The sequence below is a fragment of the Poromitra crassiceps genome, assembly GCF_964638095.1.
Source record: "Poromitra crassiceps genome assembly, chromosome: 21".
Taxonomy (NCBI): domain Eukaryota; kingdom Metazoa; phylum Chordata; class Actinopteri; order Beryciformes; family Melamphaidae; genus Poromitra; species Poromitra crassiceps.
In genome coordinates, this window is record NC_139638.1 from 9,197,458 (window position 1) to 9,204,675 (window position 7,218).

At 51.1% G+C, this 7,218-nt stretch overlaps 1 pseudogene across 1 annotated transcript; it reads right to left on the reverse strand.

Annotated features, from left to right (window-relative positions):
• Nucleotides 1-2,697: 2,697 nt before the first annotated feature.
• Nucleotides 2,698-6,006, reverse strand: LOC310795236 (protein transport protein Sec24C pseudogene; annotated as a pseudogene). Its single transcript has one exon. The product of its transcript is annotated as a protein transport protein Sec24C pseudogene (transcript).
• Between the last annotated feature and the right edge of the window lie 1,212 nt (nucleotides 6,007-7,218).

Here is a 7,218-nt window from a genome sequence, read left to right on the forward strand (position 1 = left end):
GTCTGTCATTTAATTTGACAGTTATTGAGTGTTAAAGTGTGGACCAGTGACATCACTGCTCCACACTAACTCAAATGAATAACTCATTAACTCAAATCAACTCTCAATAACTGTCAAACTATTCATCATTCATCTAGTTTGACAGTTATTGAGAGTTGATTTGAGTTAGTGTGGACCAGTGATGTCACTGGTCCACACTTTAACACTCAATAACTGTCAAATTAAATGACAGACTTCAAAACCGTTTACAGTTTCCTGATATACTACTGATGTTCTAATGATACAAAGCTGGTTGAAAATGGGCAGAGTGTTCCTTTAACTAATAATTTAGCCAATTGTATGTAACATACAAAATAAAAGCAAATGGCAATGTCTAAGAATGCAACGCTATGTAACTGGCTCGTTAATTCTCGCATTCCAGGGAATTACGTTAACGTCTGCGGGTCTTATAAGACGTAAGTGGCTCGAGCTGCGCTCGGAGGAGAGAAAATCATCTGAAGCTTTCTTTGTTGGAGTCCAGGTATGTTTTACAAGAAAGTGCTCGTCATTGTCGACGATAACGTTATCTGACCTGGCTAACAGTGGATACTCCGCTTGCTGGCTGTGTACCGAACTCAAAGTAAAAAACTCTCGTAACGGACAAGCCCGTCTTTTATTGTCACACGAACACCACAATACATGCATGCGGCCACAACACACTCATGCTGACGGTGGCCGGTGAAAAGTGTCCTCTGCATTTAACCCATCCAGGCATGTCCTTTCCTCCGAGGGGCAGGCCAGGAGCAGTGGTCGCTTTCTCGTACAGCGCCCGGGGACCAACTTCGGATGTTGTCGTCACTGGTCAGATGACGATGACGATCTGATCTTCTGCATGTTTTTAGTGGGGGGGTTATATACGGAGGAACCCCCTGGGGGGTACGGCGAGAACATGCAAACTCCACACAGAGAGAAAGGCCCTTACGATGAGATACCCCACCTGGGCAGTAGGCACTGAAGATATGGGGGGACACACAACCACAGCGCTCACAGTGTCCCAGGCGAGAATCGAACTCAGGACCTTCTAACTGTGAGGCGACAGCTCTACCACTGAGCCACCGTACCCCCTAGTAGTAGGCTACGTTCTTTGTTTTACCCCCTGCGCTGTCCGCTACAAAAACAACTCTCTTCTTCATGACGTTCATTTGTATTTGGCGCCGTGACCGCCGGAAGTGTTAACACGACCCGGAAGAATTTGGCCCACCCCCGCGTCTGAACATAAGGTGAATAAGCAGTAGCATTACCAAAGGTAATAAAACAAAATGGCCATATCTTTTAAAGCCTACATTTAAGTCAGGAAATGAGTGAAGACCATGGAAACGAAAAAACAAGACAAAACGATAAAGGCCAAAGAGTTTGTTTATTGACAGGAAATTAATTTCTTGGATGCAATAAATGAATGTGTGTCCGCCCCCTCTCTTATTTCACAAAACTTCAGCTAATAGCACAAATGGATGATTTTACAGTGTAGTGCCGGGTACCAGTCAATTGATGCTATGAGACTCTTCTGTCTTCTTTTGCTGAATGATGTCTCCCAGAGAAACACATCTTCCACCCAGGCTGTCACAGCAGTCAGGCGGCCGCTGTTAAATCTCTGATACTGTCTAGATGTAGGCAGAGTCATACAAATAACCAACACCACCAATGACTAGTGGTGCAGAAGAAACATTTTGCCAGTGCATATATACCTACTGTTCCCAGCCTGTACAGCAAGGGCTTTATTGTATTGTTATTATGCTAGCATTATGCTAACATTGTTGCAGGTAAAGACATTCTGGGCATTGCACTAGTGTCTACTCAATTGAGTGCAAATAAGCTATACCGTCTTCTGTAACTTCATGTTGTCAGTTTCGCTGATCGATATAGCAGTGTTTATTTTTCAGAAATTCGCTTCCGACACGTACACGTATCTGTTGCTGTGATTGACAGGAGGGTCAAAATTCATCTCACAATTTCGTGTTGTTTATTTGCATCGCTCTCGGTGTGTAAGGCCTTTCATCTGAATATAGTCATTTGAAAGTCCCCATCGGTCTTAGTTGTATCTGAATTCATGTGTCTCACCATCAGCTTCACATGAGGGGAGGCAGACCAGCAGAGTTCAGGTGATTCGATGATGTAGAAATTGAATAAGCTAAGATGGCCATCTCCTCAAGGCACCCTTACACAATAATATCATTCAATTCCTCAGCGAGTGTCAATGTGGCGTATTAAGTTAGAACAGTGCTAAGGACTACTATGCCAGAGCCATATGCTTATCTGAAATGAATCAATGCCCCTCCAGACAGTCAGACATCCAGGTCAAGGCCATTGTATAATAATACATATTAATGACTGATATTTTGAGAGGTGACTTTTTCTTTTGTAATGTCATGTTTCCACCAGCAGGAGGAGCAAGTTGAGCCATGCAGTTTGAGGGGAGTGGCAGAAAATATTAGTGATTAGCCAGGGAACAGGGAAAACAGGAAACAAGTGAATAGTATTGATTTTCTTCAGTCTATCAATATCATAGCAAAGACACTACACTGCCCATGGCTTCAATCACTATAATTATATTTTATGTTTAACAGAGGTTTTTTGTAGTTTATTTATTTATCGTGATGTACATATGGTTTTTCCACAGCGTGATTTCGTCAGTATAGGTGAAGGGGCTGGGAGGGGAGGCTAGCTGAGAAGCTCGCGAATCTCCTTGTCCAAGATGGACAGGAAGTCTATGTATGACGCTCCCGCACTGTCAGTCGTGTCCTCAACCAGGAAGTGCCTGAATCTCAGCTCGGCTTTATCGCCCTGTTTCACCACCATCAACTTCATGTATCGTGATCGCTGTGCTCTGAAGGACTTGATGATCTCTCCGAGTCTCTGAGAGAAGGGGTTGTCCAACACGGGCAGACTTGCCATGTTAGGGTCTATCTGGCTGAAGCTTGGCGTGCCGAAGATGCCGAGCAGCAGCTCGTGCTGGGCATTGGATCCCACCCAGAGGAAGAGGTGGAGCCCCGTCTCCAGGATGTAAACTCCGTCTTTAGACAGTCGCACCTCCGAGTCCCTCACGGCCGCCAGCAAAGTCTCGCCGTCCAACTTTGTCAGGCGCAGCAGGCGCGGGTAGAAGAACACCTGGCTCTCTGAGACGTCCATGGAGCTGAGCAGCTGCCTCAGGTACGCCCGATCGTCCAACGACACGCCGGCGCCTGGCAACAGCACGTCACTCTTCAGCACCGAGTTCAGATACACTGGTAGCAGCTTCATAGACTCCGGCAGGATCAGCTGGCCAGCAGGGAAGGGGCTGCTTTCACAGTTGTTACGGTAGCAGGCCAGCATCTGGCCACACCGGTTGACCAGGCTGTCTCTGACCATCTTGGTGGGCCTCTTCAGGATACTGCGACATGCATATTTGGAGAGGAAATTGATGATGGCGTCAGTTTCGCAGTTGCGGTACAGGTCGGGGAGCCGAGAGCAGCAGTTGACGGCCATGTTGTGGACCCGCACGCGCCTTTGGCCGCCGCAGCTGGTGTACAGCACCGCACACTGGATGAGCACTCCCGTTTCCTCGCTGAGCTTGTCGTCGTGTCTGAATTCGACGGTGATGGTCTTGTCGCAGTCCAGACCTGCGAGCTCCACATCGGTGGTGTTGCTCATGAAGAAGGAGCCAAAGAAGTCGGTCGCTCGGATGCCTGCGTTGGTGCGCACCCTCATTTGCGCGTCAAAGCCGACTGGTTTCTGGACGTCTCGTCGGAGGTCGTTCAGGAAGCGCTCGCGGTCCCTCTGGTCCTGGAAGTAGGTGTACTTGTAGACAGAGCCTCCTGTGGAGACGGGGACCACGCCCAGTGTGGCCACGTCTATGTACTCGTTGGGGAAGAGGAAGAGGTCCACACAGCAGCCCTGGGCTACGCAGTCCTTAGCCAGGCTGCCGTAGAAACCCACCTGGGGCTTAAACAGAGACTTCTCTTTGTCCGTGCCGACAAGCTTCTTGTCCTCCCTGTTCTTTAGTTTGCCAGGAGCCATGGCGTTGGGCAGAGAGGTGTGAAACACAAACAGCTTCCCTGCACAGTCTGCAGCCTTGAGCGCCTCCAGTCCTGCCTGGACGACGGGTCCAAAAACGGTCTCCCTCCCAAAAACCATCTCCGTTTCCGTGTCCGCAAAGATCTCCGGGATCTTATCCAGCAAACTCTCGATGACCACCCGGCTCTCGTCGAAATCAACCAGGAAACCATCTAGCAGGGGCATAAACATGTCCGATACGTCCGACACCACCAGCATTTGGGGCTGGGCCAGGCTTGACTTGACATTGTAGAAGTGCAACACCTTGTTGTAGGTGACGAAACCCACCCGCACACAGTCCACGTCTGAGTTCTCCCTGGGCAGGTAGTCGAGCAGGGTCTTGAGTTCATGGCAGACAATGCTGACCATGCCGCTCTTCACAGCATTGTAGGAAACATCGATGAGGAAGATGAAGGCAGGAGGCTCAGGAAGCTTTCTGTTCTTACAGTAGTCGACCGTGACCAGGAACTCGTAGCTGCCAAGCGAAAGCTCCGCCCGGCGATAGCAGTCCACCCGCTTCCCGGTGTAGTTGAGATGCTCGAAGTAATGGGGAGGCACCTCTGTGACGCAGCTGCAGAGCCCACACTGGAAGTGGCGACCTCCCTCCATGAACTGCATGTAGGGGCACATGTAGGCCTTGCAGCGATTGCAGCGGATCGGACCGCCCTCGCCATGGTCCACCAGGGGGGGAGGGGCCTCGTCCGGCGGCAGCATGGCGAAGGGCTTGATTATGGCGGCCAACGGCACCCGAGACTGCACGGCCATGTTGGACGTGCACGGCATGTTGTACACCGTGCATCGGATAAACCTGGGGCTGGCGTTCCCTCGATCTTTGACCTGGAACTTTGTGGTCACGAGGGGCGGGGCCTGACCCCTGACCCCCGTGATGAATGGCTCATTGTTCTTATCCATGTCATCTTCTATTACCTGGATGGGGCTGGGGAGGATGTCTGGGTCAAACCTTTTTTGTGGCGGGGGAGCAGGAGCAGGGGTTGGTGGTGCTGGGGCTTTGTAGTTCTGTTGCCTGTGATATGGGCCTGCATAGACAGGCTGAGGTGGGCCTTCCACCTGCACAAATGCTCGGTTCTGTTGAGGGACGTATCCTCCCCGCATGGCAGGATGAAGCAGAGGCTCCTGCAGAGGTCCAGGGGGGCCCGGTGGGCCCGGTGGACCTGGGGGCAGGTGATTGGAGTGGGCCATATATATGGGAGGCATCTGCGCTCTCAGAGGAGGGGGGTCAGCGGAGTAAGAAGAAGCCTGAGGTGGGCCTGAGGGGAGCTGGCTGGGCGGGTAGGGCTGCTGTGGCTGGGACACTGGTGGAGAGGGAGCTTGGTGGGGCGGAGGCACAGGACTGGAGAAGGAGTGAGGAAAGGCTTGCTGAGAGGTAGGAGGGGGAGGAGGAGCAGAGGAGGTGATTGACTGTGGTTGTGAAGGAGGACAGCCTTCATAGTATTGCTGAGGAGGTGCATGGTCACTGGGAGGGGGCGGCTGGGTGGGGGCAGTGGACGCAGGTGGAGGGGTTTGGGTGGAGGATGGAAGAGGTGAGGGAGGATAGGGAGCACTGATTGGAGGCTGGTAGCTGTGGGGCGGAGCATATCCAGATGTGATCTGCATCCCAGTCATCTGATTGGTGATCTGCTGCATGCTGGACGGGGCCCCATACTGCTGGGGGTAGGAGGGGTGTGGCCCGGACAGGTTGATTGCTCCCTGGTTGCATGGCTGAGAAACGGCAGGCCTGGGCGGATCCTGGGTTATCTGGATATCGCCTTGACTGTACAGGGTAGGAGGGCCCCTGTCAGGACCTTGTGGGGGAGCCCACGTCTGGTAGGCTGATGTAGGGCCATTGTAGGTGGGTGGATACCCCGCACCCAGGGGAGCGTAACTGGGCTGGCCATAGACAGGCTGGACTTGGCCGTATGGAGACTGGTTTACATTCATGCTCAGTTCACCCCTAAATCTCTGAAGTGTTAATAGTCACTGATCAATGATGACGTCATTGTCAACAGTGATGTAATCAGTGATGATGTCATCAGTGATGGTGTCAGGGATGTCATCAGTGATGCCACTCGAGCAATTGTTGAAGTCATTGGTGAAGACATCATCACCAATTACGTCACAATTGCTCGAGTGACATCACTGATGACATCTTCACTGATGACATCACAATTGCTCGGTATCATCAGTGTGACATCATCGGCGACCTAACCAGTTTCTGGTGGGGACATACATACATACATACTACTGTACACATACAGTACATACATACATACGTATATACATACATACATACATACAAACAAACAAACAAACAAACAAGGAACCCCTAGTGGCCACGCGTAAAAACACAATTTATTTATTAAGTCACTGTGTTGGTTGGTCGGTCGGTCCACAAAAAGTTGACCACGCTTTTAACGGGTACAGTTTTCACCCTAGGAGGCTTTTAAATTTGGCATGGAGGTCAAGTGAATTACCAAGGAATGAAAGTGTTTATTTGAGTTTTATCTTTGCTATAAGCGAGAGGAGAGAAAGCACACAGGAGGTACCATGACAAGCCACATGCCAACCTCACAATACTCTCCGCCTCCCTGCTGTGCAGTAAGTGGTGAACGTCATGATGAGGATGGGGAGTCGGAGGGAGACCCCATCCCAGGGCTGATGATGTCATGCCTGAGCTAATGATGTCATGCCTGAGCTAATGATGTCATGCCTGAGCTAATGATGTCAGCGTGCGAGAGGCAGAGCACGCCCGCTCCACAGGGTCCCTGACATGCACAGCAGGGGGTGGATGGAGCAGTCAGTCCTTTTCTCACATGTGAAGTGGAGCAGCAGAGTTGAACTTTTTAGAGGCTATTTTTCACGCACGCACGCACACACACGCACGCACGCACGCACGCACGCACGCACGCACGCACACACACACACACACACACACACACACACACACACACACACACACACACACAAACACACACACACAGGATACCCCCTCCACCCAGCACCATGTGACCAGGATACCCTCTCCACCCAGCACATGTGACCAGGAAGTGCTCACACACAGCTTGGCTCGTGTGGAACCAACCAAGACACCAACCAAGTATGCAGAGGGCATGAGGTTCCCGGACAAGGACAAACATTGAGAGAGATGAACGC